Here is an 18372-nt window from a genome sequence, read left to right on the forward strand (position 1 = left end):
GAAAAATGTTTCTGTACTAAAAAGAAATTTGAATTTGTTATCAAAGAATATACTATATTGCTGTTCTTACAGTGAACATTTTAATTCTCACACAAGTAGAAAATGTGTCATAAGAGACAGAACTTTAATATGAGCTACTGGACAATTTTGGAGAGAAAACAATTTATGGTATGGTATTATTTTTGTAGTTTTTGAGGACTCATAGATGTGTTCGTTAACAATGTGAAGCACTTTCATTTACGTGGATAGTTTAATTTTGTAAAGGCACAGAAGGACGATTTACCAAAAAACAGAGAAATTCAACAGTGAAAAAAACACAATTTCAAAGATACTAAAAGAAAACACTGACTAGTTGGTGATATGAGGAAAATAAGAAATATTAAACATTAAAAGACTGGGATAAAAGAAAAAGGAGTATCAAGTTGGTAGGAGAAATTTGGGAGTTGTGATTTTTTAAGTAAAAGGTAAGTCACTGAGACAGGAGAATCATTTAAACCATTGAATGACAAGAAATACAGAACCACAAAGCTGCACCTGGAGTTGGAAAACAAAAAGTCAAACTTGGCATTAGGGCTTGTTGCTCTCTGCTGATGCCTATGGCTAATGAAGGAAAAACAGAAAGGTTTTACAATCATTTTGGTATCCTGCTGAGAGAATCCACTGCTGTAAACTCTGTTTTGATTGGACATTTCAGTGTCCACTGAATATATAATTGGCTGGGTTAGCTGCAAAGCTCAGAAATAGCCAGTTTGATGAGTTTTAAAGTTCTTTAGCTTAAAGTGAATTGCTGTTTCACATTAAAAGCTAACACTTTCCAAACACCCTTTTTATGATGATGGTTAATTGAAAGAGATTATAAAGGCTGTGTTCCAATAAAAAGTAAGCCAATGACTTCCCTATCTGAGAAGTGGAGGATCAACAGTCAAGCAGTGAACAGAAAATCAGTTTTGTTTGGTACAAGTGTTCGTGAATAGGACTATAACATTGAAACCTGAAGTCTATGATTGCCTAAGCCATGAGTTTCCCTCCCTTAAGTGTTTTTCTTCTAGATGCCTTTGTCTATGCCCTCTTTTCCCTATAGTTATTGAGTTCATTGATGGAAGAATGTGATCTGGGTTTGTATGTCTGTGTTGTTATGTTCTTATTACTTATGCATTCGTTTCAATATTTAAGTATCTACATTTTTTCGTCTTTAAATAAATAATTATGTATGTCATAGAAGTATCATTATTTTCGCTGGTTGTGGAGATAGAAGACACTGAATTAGGCTAAAGAGTTAAAATAATGATATAACCATATGGTGATGGTCAGTCTCTCAGAAATTAGATCTACAAGGATGACAACATCTTGGAGGAAGGAGTCACACTGAAAGAGAGAGGCCAGTATATTGATATTCCACATATTCCACACTACAATTTCTAGACCCGGACTGTAGCACCAAATACTCATCAATACATTTCTGTCTCCAAGATTTAGCAAGCTTCTGGCATATATCTGTTAAGTAAATGCTTATTGAATTCTTGGGTGATTTTAGAGAAGAGGTATCAAATTCACTGTCAAGAAGTTGGATACCCAGGAACTGATGCAGAGCGAAAGGAGCAGAGCCAGAAGAACATTGTACACAGAGACTGATATACTGTGGTAAAATCGAATGTAATGGGCTTCTGTACCAGCAGCAATGCAATGACCCAGGACAGCTCTGAGGGATTTATGGTAAAGAACGCTACCTACATTCAGAGGAGAGGAAACATATAAGAAAAACAACTGCTTGAACGCATGGGTCGGGGTGGACATGATTAAGGATGTGGACTTGAAACTACCACACCAATGCAACTACCAACAATTTGGAAATAGGTCTTGATCAAGGACACATGACAAAACCAGTGGAAATGTGCATCGGCCATGGGTGGGAGGAGTGCGGGGGGTGAAGGGGAAAGTAGGAGCATGAATCATGTAACCATGTTAAAAATGAATATTAATAAATGTTTAAATTTAATTTAAAAAATTGGAAACTGAGGAAATATCCATCAATTGGAGACTGCCTGAACAAGTTGTGACATATCATTGAACTGGAATATTATTGCTGCATAAGAAATAATAGACTGCATTCAGAAAAATCTGGAAAGTCATATATGAACTGATGCAAAGTGAACAGAAATAGAAATATTATGTAATGATCAACTGTCAACAACTAAATATTATTAATATTAAAACAAGGTTCCAAGATAATCCCAATGGCTCATGATAAAAAATGTTTTCCACAGCCAAAGGAAAAAAACAAACAACAACAAAAAAAAGAAGTTGGATACAGACCACAAAACTCATGTTTCCTGAGCCAGATTGAAATGTAATTGAGAAATGTTTATTAAAATAAATACAATTCAATAAAACACAAACAATGTTAATTCATGGTTTTCTAAGTCCATATGTGGTCTCCAGGATCCATTTCTATTTAATTTTGACACCATTACTTTAGAGAATTAATATTGTGTATATTATTATTCAAGATTCTAAGTTTTACTTTTTCTTCTCTTCATCAAAAAACATGTCTAGAAGCAATCAGCAACAAAGTCCTCTCTTGTCTCCAGTATCCTAATGGATGAGAAGGAACATCATTCCATTCATCAAGTACCAAACTCTTCTCTTCTGGAAAACAGAACTGTCATTTGATCAAATCTCTACCCTGGTTTCCTGCACTAGGGACAGGAGAATAATACCACTCCTTTAGCTCTCAGCAACTGTCCCTTGCCTGAAATTCATAAGACTCAGAATACCACACAATGATATCAAAGCCCTAGAAATAATGAAAATCCACCTAATCTCATTACTCAATAATTAACATACTACTTCCATGATCCTAATTTCCACACCAAGTGATTCTGAAACCTTGCAGATCAGAATTCAAACCTTGTTACTCATCTCTAATTACTTAATCCTTCAATCCCATTTCCCTCAACCTGATCACCTCCACAATGTCTTACTCTAAAGCTGACCAACTCTTCTACTCTTCTCTCTTGAATGCTTGCTCTGTACACAACACATTTACTTTCATTGTAATTCTTTTCCTTTCTCAATCCTTCCATCTGACTCTCAAAGAGACCTCCTTCCTTCTTGATGGCACAGTTTCCCATTACTCACAAATTCACTTATATGTTCATAATTCTCAAATTTCCTTATCGAATCTCATCATCTTTTCCTTTATGCATCCTGTTAAACTGTAGATTAACCTCTTCCCCTTTCTTTGGTTTTTGTGCCACTTCTTTCTTCTATTTCTCCTCCTATGTGACCATTTCTTGTCACTTTAATCTCCTAGATATTCATTCTGTTTATGTACACAAACCATGGGTATCCCACTTGCTTCTTTCCTGAACTCTTTTATCTTCACCCTCTATATCATTTTACTTGATAATCTCAGCTCCCATAGATTCAACTATGCTGATGATTCTTAAATATACCAATTTAGCCCTAACCTAGTCTTATTCAATGTGGGTGAAATCACTCTCTTTTGACAATGTGTTAGAATTTTATTTTTAAAAACTTGTTTATTGGAACATAAAGATATATTTTTAAAGAAATAAAAAAAAAGTCTTTATGAATCTCCAGCCTTACATGTCCAGTTGCTCATTAAACATTTTGAACTTGATGCTTCATACACATCTTAAACTCAACATGTCCAAAAATTGAATTTATCTTTGTCCCTGAGCCTTCTCCACTTCCAATTTTCATTGCATCTGTTGAGTGTAACACAATCCTCCCAGTCATTCAGGCTTACAACCTAGGTGTATCATCCTTGACTCCTTATTCGCTCTTATCCCCTATATGTAGTTAGATGAAAAGTCCTGTCAATGTTATATTTCTAATATTCCCATATTAAAAATTATACCCTTGGTTCAGTGGATTGAGAGTCAGGGACAGAAAAAGAAGATATTGGATTTGAATCTGGCCTCAGATATCAGCTGTGTAACTCAGGACAAGTCACTTACCCCATTGCCTAGCCCTTGCCTCTCTTCTGCTTTGGAACCAATTGATTCTAAGACAAAAGATAAATTTTTGTTTTTGTTTTTGTTTTAAAGAAATTATATTCTTCTTTTGAAACTAGATGGTTAAAGCCTTCATCACCTCAATCTTGGATTATTGTCATAGTCTACTGGTTGGTCATCTTGCTACAAGTCTCTTCCCACCTAATTCACCAATGGGTTTGGGGCTTCTCCATTACCCTCAACCTGATGTAACCCACCTACTAAGGTGGTTTGACTGGACACAGACACTATGGGTGCTATATTTTCTCAGGGCCAGAGATGAGAAGTGAGTGGAAAGTGGACATCAAAGGAAGAAAACATTCCTGAAAAAAAAAAAAAGATTTGGCAAGCCTTCACACCAGTAGCACTAGTCTTCCTGAACATCCCATATGCACCAAACTGTACTTGAGAAAGATCTCCTTGACAGTTAAGTAGAGAATGTAGTGAATGGAGAAAGACTTGTTGTTGGGTGATTTTTGTCCCTCATACTCAAAGAGGACCAAAACGACATCATGATGTTGGGGGTCAATATATAGTGTATCTGACTATGGCTGATCAGACCAATATGAGCTAAGAAGGCTCTACCACAGGTCAGACAAAAATAGCTCTATGAATATTTGGGATGAAAATGTCTAAATTTGCACATTTCATTTCCTTTGAGAAACTGAAATTCTTCTTTGATCTTTGGGTGTGCTGTACTTTAAAATCCTGTGCTAGTGTCTCCTGTGTTTCACAATTCGTAGTAAAGCTCTTCAGAAAGATCCTTGAGAATGTATTACCTGTTTTGACTTCTCTGTGAATTCTTGCCTTGTTTGAGCTCTCAGTAAAATCGTTTTTAGGCAAATGTACATTTGTCATTTAAACATAAGGCCAGCCCATTAGACTTGCATTCTCTGTAGTAGAGTCTGAATGCTTGGCAGTTCAACTCACAAAAGGACCAGAGTTTTTAGTACCTTATCTTGCCAGGGGATCTTCAGAATCTTCCAAAGACAATTCAAATGGAAGCAATTTGGTCTCTTTTCATGGCACTGATAGACTTTCCAGTTGGTAGGCGACTCACTACCTCTTCTCTCCCACTTATCTAGCTCTCTATAATGCATGTGTGAACCTCATTATCTACTGCCAAGGTAAATGAACTTACCACAGCATTCAAAATTTCTCTATTGGCTGTAACCAGGGGTTTCACAAATGGATACTGTGATGCTGGTTGGTGGAGAAACTCTGTTTTCTTGATGTTGTCAAGACAAAATTAGAACAAGTATCAATGCATCTCAGCCTCAGAAGCTGTACTGAATGCACATTTCTACTCTCAAAGAGTTTAAGATAATTGAGAATATAATTGTTTTGATTTTGGTTTTGTGTTCCCTTCCATGGTGCACACTACATAAGAGCTATATGATAGTTACTTGATAATTGACTGTTATGATTTAAATTTCTAGTCTAAAGCTATTGTTTTCCAAACTGTTTTCCAGATTTCCCAGGAGTCCCTGTAAAAACAGTGTCCTTCCCTAACTAGTTAATATTTTTTGATTTATAGAATACTAGGCTACTGCTTTCAATTATTTTTGATTATTGCTTAGATAGTCTGTCCCAATGATTTATTTTTTCCAATATTTCAGTGGCACTCAATCATATTGATGATTTCATTCAGTCCTGTGATTTCATCAGTATTGAGAGTTCCCAGTGGGAAACCTCCCTATTCAATGCAGATTAACAATTATTCTAAAACTTAGAGAATCATGTGGAGATCTGCAAGATTAAATGACCTCCCCAGGATCGTATTACCAGTATATGTCCTGAGCAAATCTTCAATCAAGCTATTCCTGACCTTGTAACTACCTCTCTATTTACTATAACACATTTTATCTTTTTGATGATTACTTCTTTAAAATATATTTTGAAGTCTATATAGACTAATCTCTTTTCATTCATATCTTTTTCCCCACATATTTTTCCTTGACCTTTTAAACTATTCCTTAACTGCTCCAAATAAATTTTGTGTCACTTAACAAAAGGCCAATTTTAGGAAATAACCACTCAGTAATTGGATTGGTATCACTAAGTCTGTAAATTAAGTTAGATAGATTAGACAATTTTATTAGTGATGTGGTCCAACCAGAAACAATTAATTTGTTCTACAATTATTTGCTTTCCTTTGTTTCATAAGTGTTGTGCCCTAAAAACTACATAAATTTTGAAAGTGTCTTAGTGAATTGACATCTAGATATTTTTTGGACTTTGTACTTATTTTGAATGGGATTTTTCTTTCTATCATTTCCTTTTTGTGACTACAAAGAAATGCTTGGGAATTTTATGTGTTTACTAAAAATATTGATGATCTCAAATGATTTATTCTCTGGAGTTCTCTAGTCAATCATCAGTCCTTTACCAATAGAAATACTTTTATCTATTCTTTGCTAATGTTTATGCCTTTAACTTATTTTTATTTCTTGTTACTATGGTTGGAATCTGTTGAACTATGTCAAGCCATAATTGGAAATGGCAACATCCTTGCTCTAGCAGAGAAATTATTGAGAAAATTTCTAGTATTCCTTGATTTCAAATAGTAACAAAATTTAGTCATGCATATTTATACATGTATGTGCAGACATATATATTTTAAAGGTAATATGTAACATGTAAAAGTTATGTACTTCGTCTAAAGTACACTTATTTGATATCCATTCATAGAAACAGAAGAGATATTATTTCTGTAGGAAATATCATTAATTATGTTAATAACAAACTATGTTTAGAATTGTTGCAAATTGAACCATAATAATAGAGAAAAGATGAAAATGTTCACCTATTTTCATCCAAGCTAGAATTACAGTCTTTTCAGAGGACCAGTCCAACTATGGATGGACACAGAAGTTTTAAACCTACTTCATTTCTAACCTAGGCTAATTTGCTACATATTTCTGAATTCTCATTGGTACCTGCTCTGCTTAGTCTAATATAAAGCAAAATTCCTCAGTTAAAGAAGGATTACAAGGGTGGGAAACCATGCTTGACATGATTTTCAAAAAGTTTTATTATTCTAATCTACTTACTAGAATTCTATTAATTGGTCTGTAAATATTTATTAAGCATGTACTAGGTGCCAGGCATTGGGTTACATGCTAGGAATATGACAAAAAGCAAAAGAGAATCACTGCCCTCAAGAACATCACAATCTAAGGGGGAGATAACAAATAAATATATGTGAATGTGAATATATACATATATACATATACACACACATATATAGGATGAATAGAATATTTTTTAAAGAGTGAGAAAAGGCACTATGTATAACTAAGAGGGGGTTGAAAAAGACTTCTCATAAAAGATGTGATTTTAGTTGGGATTTCAAGGAAAACAGACTTAGTAGGCAGAGATGAGGAGAGACAGAATTCTCAGCTAAGAAATGAAGTGTCTTGTTCATGGAACAGCAAGAAGGCCAATGTCACTGGATCAGAGAGGATGTGGAAGAAAGTAAGATAGAAAAAGACTGGAAAGACAGGAAAGGATGAGAGTATGATGGCATTTAAAGACTAAATAAATGATTTGTACATCATCATGAAGGTACTAAGGAGCTAATACTGTTTCTCCAATAGGAAGGCAGATATTGTCAGAACTGCACATAAGGAAAATCACTTTGGCAGCTCAATGACAGAGGAGTTGGAGAGGAAAGAGAGGCAGATACTCTGACCAATAGACTGTTGCAATTGTCAGTGTGAGGTGATGAGGGTATATACTAGATGGGTGGCAGTGTCAGAAGACAGAAGAAGGCATATATGAAAAATGTTACAACGGTAAAATCAAAAGGCCTTTTCAAAAGATTGGATATGGTGGAAATAGTGGGAGCAAAAACAGTGAGAAATTAAGTTAGACGTCTAGGTTGTCAGAAGAAGAGACTGGGGAAATGTATTCCCTCTACAATAACAGAATGTAAGGAAGGGTGGGCAGGGTTTAAAGGGAAAGATGATGAGTTCTGTTTTCAATGTGTTGAGCTTAAGATGTGTACAAGGATTCAAATTTGAGATATCTGAAAGGCAATTAGAGAGGCAAGATTATGAGGCCAGAAAAAGGTTATATCAGGATAGATAGATTTGAGAATCATTTACAATTTTCTTAGTATTTTGTTCAGTCATGTTCGATTCTTCATGACCCCATTTAGAGTTTTCTTGTCTGGAATATTGGAATGAATGGCTTACCATTTCCTTCTCCAGCTTATTTTTATAGACAAGGAATGGAGGCAAACAAGGTAAAGTGACTTGCCCAGAATCACATAGCTAGTAAGTATCTGAGGTCAGATTTGAAGTCAGGAAAATAAATATTCCTGACTCCAGGCTCATTGATCTATCTACTGCACCCCCCAGGTACCTTAAAGGACATACTAATATTAATTGACTAGCTAATGTTTATTATAATATATGTATGTATGTTATATTTCTCATCTCTGAGGAATATATTTCTCACCATCACTACTAAATTTACTGGCTAATTCTATCAATTTTAAAAAGAATAATCATTAGAAAATTACTCTTAAAAGCAGTTTGGATTGCTTTAGTTCTGTGCTATTAAGAATTGCTATTCTGTGCTATTAAGAATTAAAAATTGATAGAATTAGCCAGTAAATTTAGTAGTGATGGTGAATCTTTTAGAAACCTTAGTGACTGGGTGCCCAAACTACAACCTCACACCACATGTGAGTCTGCCTCCCCCACTATGTCACCATTTTACCCCAGAAAGGGGAGGGAGGAAGCATTCCCATTGGGCTGCTGGACAGAAGTGTGGGTGATGAGAGAAATGTCCTCAGGTGCCCATGGAAAGGAGAAAGGGAGAAGCCCCCTCTGGTACACTCATGTTCCATAGGTTCATCAATATGGCTCTATGGTAGTGATGGGCAAACTACAGCCACAGGCCAGATGCAGCCCTCTGAAATGTTCTATCTGGCCAAGGGACATTATTCTTAATCTGATGAATACAATGAGTAGGATACAATACAATGAAACTTTGAAAGAGTTGCCTTAGAAACAGACTGACAGATGAGCATTTCCTTTCCTTTGGCCCCCTCTTTAAAAATCACTGGCCTATGGGATCAGAGTATTTTTCCCCTTTCCTACTTCTTGTTGGAATATTTGGTTTTACTTGCTGTGATTCAGTTGTTTAAGATTTTATTTCTTGTTTTGAAAATTTGAATGTTTTGGCCTGCAATCATTTATTTTCTCACACTTGAATCATACTGATCCCATAGTTTATTTAAACTTCTTTGTCTTTTGCACATAAACTTCATTACAATTGTACAGTAAATTTTTAGATTCAATCTAATTATTTTTATTCATGCCTATTAAACATATTTTATTAGATACAGATCTTCATTCTATGTCTTTGAATCAGAATGTCATTCAAGGGATTATTATCCTTTCTACCTTAGTGTCATACTCAAATTCTTTAAACACTAAAGCTATAGCCTAATCAAAGGCTTCAGTGTGATCAGAGAAAAAAAAGATGAAGAACATAAATGCCTTTAACCCTCTACTAGAAATATCCTAGATGATGCTTGAAACATCAATCCAGTGAAGTCTACCTTGCCTCCAGGTATTTGAGCATTCCAAATCTACTTGCAGTTTTATATATAACCCATATCTTTCTTATTCATAAAAATATTCAGAAAATTTTCTCAAATGTCCAATTGAAATGTAGCAATATTAAAATGACAGTTGTAAGTTTTAAAATTAATATTCAATGCCTCCAAAATATGATATTTATAAGGATTTTATTAAAAGCACAGGGAAAGGGTCCCAACTCACCCTTACAATTCCGCCTCCTCTCCAAAAAGCCCCTTCACCACACCCACAACAACCATCTCAAAATAGCCCGCAAAACCCACAACCAATAGGAAAAGGCTTAAGGAATTATGGGTATGGTGAAAGGGAGTTTGGGTAATGTAGTTTAAAGGGGTACAAGGTCTTTTTCAACTTTACATTCCCCTCTGTGATCCTTTGGGAGACAAATCTCTCCAGCGGATCATGAAAACATAATCAAATTAAAGTTTACAATAATTCAGAGATAAAAGGGAAATAAAAGGGAGAAAGTAATCTCAGGGGAATAATGTATGATTCTCAGAAGAAAATGTATATTTTATAATCTATAATGTAATGTTTAAATTCTTTGAGAGTAATTTCAGGATAAGGATTGTGCCATCTCCCCACACCATGAATATACCTGTAGAGCCTTCACTGGATTATGAAGATCCAAATTTGAACTTTGGGGTGCAGTTGATTGAACTATGGGGAGTTGAATGAGTTGAATGCATTTGTTTTGAATGTACACTCTTATGCCAATAGGGGACTGCCCCAAATTGGCTTTTTGTTAATGTGGCTAGCTTTTATCCTCTTTTCTTTTATCCCCAATTTTCAGTAATTTAGAAGTTGACTATAGTTTAAGATCTGCAAAAAAAAGACCAGTCTTTTTCACCTGATCTCAGGCGGGTAATTGTTATTTAGAATTTCTGGGGTTCTGTTTAGAAGTATTAAGCCTCAAGATATGTAGATATATGACAAACTTCCTGTGGACATGTGGGGGACTTCGAAACTACATTTTCCATGGTCCAACAGGTTTCCTGTTTTGGATGATGTCTTCAAGGTAAAGCCCAACTTTAAATATTGGGAAGTCACATTTGACTTCCTCTTTGCTAACTGAGCGCTCTCCCTGGGGACGTAGAGGAGTAGGGAAGGTACAGAACGTAATGGCTGAGGAGGAAATTTGAATTTTTTACAGCTACGTGGTTGATTTTATTCTATCAATATGGGCCTAAATAAAATATTAGTTTTCCTCATAATATCAGCCTTCATAATTTTAAAAAATAACAGAGTATTCTCTTGGTTTAGAATTCTTATAATTGTCAAAAAAAATTTTAGTTGTCTGACATGACTTGCTTTTGATAAAACCATTTGGAACTTGTGGTCAAGTGCTTAGCTTTCTATCTTTAATGGCTAATTCTAGAATTTTTACAGCAATTTAATTTAAATTCACTAGTCTATATTTTGAAAAATTGACTTTCATGCCTATGAAAAGTAGGGTTATATTTACCTAATTCCAATCATGCAATCACTATGAATGGCTCAAAAAGAACATATTGATATTATACTTATTTTTCAATACACTGACACATAGTTTATCTGGTCCTGGGAACTTGAACTCATTAGTCCCTTTCAAGAAGCCTTAGCCAGGTAGGGCTTTCCCCAGCTTGCTGGATGTAGGTCCTTTTACTTGTAGATTTTCTCTTAAACAAGGTTTCATTTAGAATGTGTAGAGCAGTCTCATTTAATTTTATTACCTTAATCTACTATTCTTACAACCCTGTATAAATTGAAATGAGGTTACACTGATAAGAGTTGCTTCTAATGAAGTCATGCTGGCTCTTAGAGATCACTTCCCAACTTTCAAAGAGCATAGAAACAAGCTTTTATTTATACATCCTAGCTTGTTCCCGCCCACCCCACCTTCAAGTAATTTAATTCAAGCTCATTGGTATGTAGTTTGATGAATCTTTCTTCACTTTCTCTTGCCCAAGCCCTCATAGCCTTTGGTAATATTTTCTGGGATGCTTCTGATAATATCAGTGATGCTCATAGGAACTGCTAGAATCATCATACTATCTAATTTTAGTAACTATTGAGAAAAGAAGTCTAAGAAATGAGTCATCAGTTTTTCTTCTTATGCTTTGGATCAAAGCAAAGAATAGATCTTGAGCAAAACAAACCAGGTAAGTACCAGAATATTTAGATTCTTGTTTCTACTTATCTATCCCTCTCCTTTGGTACAAAAGTAAGAAGGAAATAGCTCATTCTTGCATTACTCAGTAAAAGTGGAGAGGAGGAAAAGGTACTTCTATGTCAAAATAAAATTACACACCCATATAGGAAACCTTGGAAACCATTTCCTCAGCTTGTTATCTTAGAAATAATGAAAACAATTGTTAACCACTCCCTCAGGTGATCATCTTAAAGAACTGAAAATTAAATTTGAAAGAGAAAAAAGAATAAGCCAGTCATATATTCTTCACTTACAATTTTAAGAAAGGTATGGAAAAGAGTTATTTTCATAGAATATCTAATAACCTGGGGCTGAAAGAAAACCACATTAACTAGAAAGGATTTTCTTTACGTATTAATTCAATTATTTCCTATGTCACCTTAAATGCAAGTTTCAACCTCTCTCTGGAGTTGAAAAGTTGAGCCATAATAAAGAAATTACAAATGGATTATTTTAATGTCTCATATATATATATATATAGATAGATAAATAGATAGATAGATAGATAGATAGATAGATAGATACCTTGCACTTTTGAAATGAATAAAGTGATAACTTTCAAAGGCCACTAGCAAAATTTCAATCATCCTTCTCTTCAATATAATCACCAAACAGTTGTCAAAGTAATTTTCTTAAAGTGCAAGTATGACCACAAAATTTTGCCATGTCTCACTATTGGATTTAGGATTAAACATAAACTCCTCTATTTATCTTTTAAAGTCCTTCAAGGGGAGCAGCTGGGTAGCTCAGTGGATTGAGAGCCAGGCCTAGAGACCAGAGGTCCTAGGTTCAAATCTGGCCTCAGACACTTCCCAGCTGTGTGACCCTGGGCAAGTCACTTGACCCCCATTGCCTACCCTTACCACTCTTCTGCCTTGGAGCTGGCTCCAAGGCAGAAGATAAGGGTTTTCAAAATAAACAAATAAATAAATAAATAAATAAAGTGCTTCAAGACCTATGCTCTACCTACCTTTGCAACCTTACTTTAAAACTATTCCATCTTCCTCACTCTATGGGTAGCCAAAATGCCCTTTGCTATTCTTCACACAACATAATCTATCTCCTTAAGAAATGGATGTCTATAAACATAGAATGCACTTCTACATGAGCCTTACTCCTTAGAAACCTTTGTTTCCTTCACAGCTTCATTAAAGTGAAACCTATAAAGAACTTTTCCTGATTTCCCCAGTTGCAAGTGCCCTCTCCTCAATACAATAAAAAAAACACCAAAAAAAGAAACAACATTATATATATTTAGTATAGAATATTTCTTCATGCACATGTTTCTCCTTCAATAGAATTTAACTACCCTGAGAATAGGGAGTTTTATTGTTACTTTTCCAAACATCAACATTTGACATAGTGTAGGGCACATACCAACAATTAAATAGGCTTTTTAATCTGTTCATTGATATCCCTGTACAACCTCAAAAGTGAAATATACCTTCTCCTTGAGTTTAATGACTAAAGCAGTCATCTTTCTCTTTGTTCAGCTATCCAATGAAATGATCAAATAATTATCAAGTGCTCTTTCTGCAGTAATTGTAGACAATTTGTAGATTTTCCTTGCCTTCCTGTTTCTTTGACAAATAATTACAAATATTTATGCCTTCCCCTGTGACTTACTCTCATTTATATTCATTTATTCATGAGATTTTGATTTTTTTCCTTGGTTGGGTGAAATCCCAATTGGGATGCCATGTAGGACCATGAGAAAACATCCTTTAGTAAGTCCTCTGTAAGGAAATAAATAAATAAATAAAAACGTTTGAAGCAGAATAGATCATATTTAATTACCAGACATCTAGAAGTACATCTTTATACATGATAAGACCAAAGTCAAATGAAGAAATAATTTAAGTTCAATCAGTTAATTTTCAGTTCTTCATGCAGGATACCCAACTGGTTTAAGTGATTATTTTTTCCCCAGAGATATTATGTTTTGCTTTTTTGTTTTTGTTTCTCCCTCCACTAATTATATGAAGTCTTAGAGACAATATGGCTACATTCACTTCAAGATATGAGGAACAAACCATTCACTTTTAGGCCTCTTACAATCATATCAATTGTTCATGAAGAGTTGGAAATAAAAAGTATGTGAGGTATAATTTTAATTGTGTGATATATATTGGAATTGCTTTGGGTTTTTTTTCAGAGGAACTGATCAATGAAAGTTGGAATGGGAAGGGAAACCCTGGGTCCAAATCCTGCTTCATACTTTTTTAGCTCTTTGAAAACAGACAAGTTAATTAACCATTCTGTTTCAGAATGTAAAATGTAGGTGTCATATTCATTGGCAACAAAATTCCTTTGCAGCTTTAGAATGATGAGTTTGGGATCCTATGATAAGGGAGGTAGAAATCCTAGGCTGAACTCTTTGAGAAAAAGTTGAGATAGATGTTAAGAATAAGCAAAAGGGAAACTGGATTTACCATCCAGTATAAATGGGGAAGAGTATGTGAATGCAACATTCAGTTCAGCAACTCATTTATTCATTGCTTCAAGGTCTCTGTAAGCCAAAGACACTATATTAAGATAAACTTTGAAGAGTTAAAGAAGGAATCTTTGCAGAATTCCCATGGATCTTGGCAGGGTGGACAAATATTGTATCCAAGCAAAATTCCATAATTTACAAGTGCACAGGAGATGGAAGGAAAGGTTTCAAATAGCCAATAATTATTGAAGAAAGAACACAACTATTATTTGGGTCACCTCATTGAATAAAGTTTCAAGAAACAATGTATATCTTTGGAATTAATATTTAGTTAATATGATCATACATCATTAACTCAGATTGCTGGGGGAGAATACATTTTAAATGGTGACAATTCTGACAGAGAATACCTTAATAGTTTTATCACTTTTACTTTTGTACAATAACTTACAACTCTAAGTTATAGAGAAGGTTCTGACCTGCATCAGGGCAAGAGTGTCTTCATCATAAAATTTCCTAGAAAATGAAATCTCAGATTTAGCCCCAATTCTCATCCCTAACAATTACTCATATAGAGGATAGGAGGTGGTAGAATGTATTCCTCGATAATAGGCTTTGTCAAATTTGCTTTAATGAACAGGTAGAATTGATTTAGGACCATTATATTCAAGTAGTTTTTAGGTGAGTAGATGCTTCTGACATAAAAATAACTATTTTTAGCCTCCCCTCTCTCATTTTTCTTTCCATTACTCATTAGAAAACCCTTATTTCATAGAGAAAAATGTAAATATTAGTTTAGTCTTTGTCTTTCTTACATACCCATAGGTATCTAGATGTTTGGCAGTTACATACTAGCCTCTAAGTCATTCTCCCATCTCTTTCAAGGAGTTCTATACCTGGATCACCATCTTTTTCTCTACCTCAACCCTTCTCTTTATTTTTCAGGACACTTATATGTTGATTTAACCTCAAATACTCTGGCCTCCAAGCACATCAATCTCTCTAACTTTCATGACTACATACCTTAACTTTACTTCATTCATATACAGAGATAAAGGCTAGTATGTACCTGCCAAACATCTAGATACCTATGAGTATGCAACTGGATAGAGTGGATCTCTAAGGAAAAGAGGATCCTGGGCCATAGTAGCAAAGAAAGAGTCTAGAAGTGGCAATGAGAAACAAGAAGTATGACTCCTCTTTGTGGACTAGTGAACTTTAAAACATTCTGTCCTCATGAATCCCTTGCCCTTGCACAATGAATGCTCACACATATCAACCCCAAACCACAATCTCATATCATTTTCACTACTTGCTTTCTCTGTCCCTACTCAGAATCTGATGAATGATGAATGAGGAAATCACATAACCATATTGACTGAGTCAACTATAAATTTGTATTCACTGATCTCAAAAAGAATGTATGTAATGAATGCTGTAAAGAAAGTTTTACTCTTCCATTTTTGTCCCTACTGAGTTCCCCACAGAGACTTAAACAAAAAAAAAAAAAAAACCTTTTGATTTTAAGTGTTCCACATCACTCTTCTCCTATCTCTCTTAAATAAGGACTTTGATTCCTGACAAAATAAAGGTCACAATTTTAGTTTCTCCTTCTGACATATTTTAAACCTCTAACCCTCTCAATGTGACTGCCCTATCCAGTCTCTTCTCCTTTCATTGAAACCTTCTCTTCACCTGCCAGGAAGAAACTCTTTAAACTGATCCAATTCTTTTTTTCTTCTTCTAGAAGGTTGCCTAAGTTACACATACAGACATGCATATGTCTTCAATATGTATTCACTAGTTCTTTACCTGCTATTAAAAAAACAATTCTTGATTCTTATTGTTGCTTAAAACTCCTTCATTGACCCTTCCTGTTGTTCAGTTGTTTAAGCTGTGTCCAACCCTTTGTGACCCCCATTCGGGATTTTATTGGGAGAAGTAGTGGAGTAGTTTGTCATTTCCTCTTTGAGCTCATTTTACAGGTGAGTAAACTAAGGCAAATATGGTGAAATTATTTGTCTAGGATGACGCAGCTAATAAGTATCTAAGACTGGATTTGAACTCAGGTCTTCCTAACTCTAGGACCCCTACTCTGTCCAGTGCACCATCTAGTTACCCTTTACCCTTCATAAGAAGTTATATTTCAATATTTCTCTTTTATAGCCACACTCCTAGGAAAAGTTGTTTATTTTTGTTGCTTCCACTTTCTTTCCTCATTCCTCAACCCTGGGAATCTGGATTCTGATTATTACTACACTGAAACTAGCCGCATTAATATTACCAAATGATCTCTTAATTTTTAAGTATGATGAATTTTTTAGCCATTCAAAACTTTTATCACATTACCAAAGATTTCAACATTACTTGCCACTTTCTCCTCATAGATAATTTCTCCTCTCTGAATTTTTCTGTCACTTTTCTCTCATTTCTCCTCTTGCCTATCTGACCAATCCTCATTCTTTTTCTTATTTTTTTTCAATTATCAAACATTTATTTTCTCTGTTTCACTTTCCTCATTACAGAAGAAAAACCAAATCCTCTGCAATAAATATTCATAGCCAAATTAAAAGAAATTTCACACTATCTCCAACAATTTTTACCTTATGCTGTATATTTAATCTACCACTTCTCTGTCAGGAGGTGAATAGCATCAATGATCTTCTGGGATCATGAGTGATCATCTCACTGGTCAGAATTCCCAAGCTTTTCAAAGTTATCCCTTTTGATAAATGTGTAGAGAATAAATTGTTTTCCTAGTTCAATTCATTCTATTCCAGTTTATAGAGGATTTCTTGGGTTTCTCTGAAACCATTTCTTTTTTTAAGAGCACAATAGTATTATTCCATTATATCAATATATCATAACCTGATTGATTTTTGAACATTATCATATATGACCAACTTTCTAGTTGTGGATGAGCCCCAAGAATCAATTCTATTGTTTCTCCTCTTTTTTTCTTTATCTATTCTTGGCATTTTTAGCAGATTCTATGGTTTCAAAGATCATTTCTATGCAGGTGCTTCTCAGATCTAGATATCCAGGTTTGGTTTCTCTGAAGAGCTCCATTTCTACATCATCAGCTGCTCTAATAAACATGTCAAACAGGATATTCCACAAGTATCTCAAACTCAACATGTCCAAAATAAAACCCATTATTTTCCTTTCAAATCTATATTTCTTCTGAATGCTCTTATTTCTGTTGGAAGCATCTGTATCCTTTTGATCATCGAGGTTCACAACTTTGGTATCAATCTTGAGCCTTCAATTTTCACTTTCTTTTATGTTCATGTATCTAATTCGTGGCCAGGTCTTGCCATTTGTAATTCCACAATCTGTCTTGGATTTATAAATTCATTTTTACTAATATGTCCACCATGGCAGTTCATGACCTCATAAAATTTTATTGCAGTTAATTCATCATTGGTCTTTCTTCATTGTTCTTCTTATCACTAACTTTTCTGTTTTCTAATATATGGTCCATAAATCTGTGGAAAATGAGTCTCTTAAAAGAAAGATTTGATCATGTGACCCTTCGGCTTCAAAAACTGTTCCCCCAAGAATAAAATGCAAAGCAGCTTATTTGGCATTTAAAATTAATCATAGTCTGCTTGTGTAAACATATTACATATTACTACTCATCATGCATTTTGCAGTCCTGCCAAACTGGCCTGCCTATTCTTTCTCATATATGGCATATCATCTCATACTTTCCTGCTTTTGTACATACTGCCCCACATGCATAGAATTCATATCTCCTCATCTCTGCTCATCAGTCTCTTCTTCTTTCATAGCTTGACTCAGCTACTATCTTCTACATGACAGTTTTTCTGATTCTTCAACTAATAGTCTTTGCTCCCTTTTCCCTAGACATTAAGTTATAAAAATTGCATTGACATGTATTCTGGAAAAAACATTAAAATTCATTATTTTTTAAAAAGATCACATAGGCCAGAATGTATATACTTCTCTCCCTTCTACATGGAAGAAGTTCAGACTCTTGAGACCCTCAGTGTATGGAGAGAGAGAGAGAGAGAGAAAGAGAGAGAGAGAGAGAGAGAGAGAGAGAGAGAGAGAGAGAGAGAGAGAGAGAGAGAGAGAGAGAGAGAGAAA

The sequence above is a fragment of the Gracilinanus agilis genome, chromosome 3, assembly GCF_016433145.1.
Source record: "Gracilinanus agilis isolate LMUSP501 chromosome 3, AgileGrace, whole genome shotgun sequence".
NCBI lineage: Eukaryota > Metazoa > Chordata > Mammalia > Didelphimorphia > Didelphidae > Gracilinanus > Gracilinanus agilis.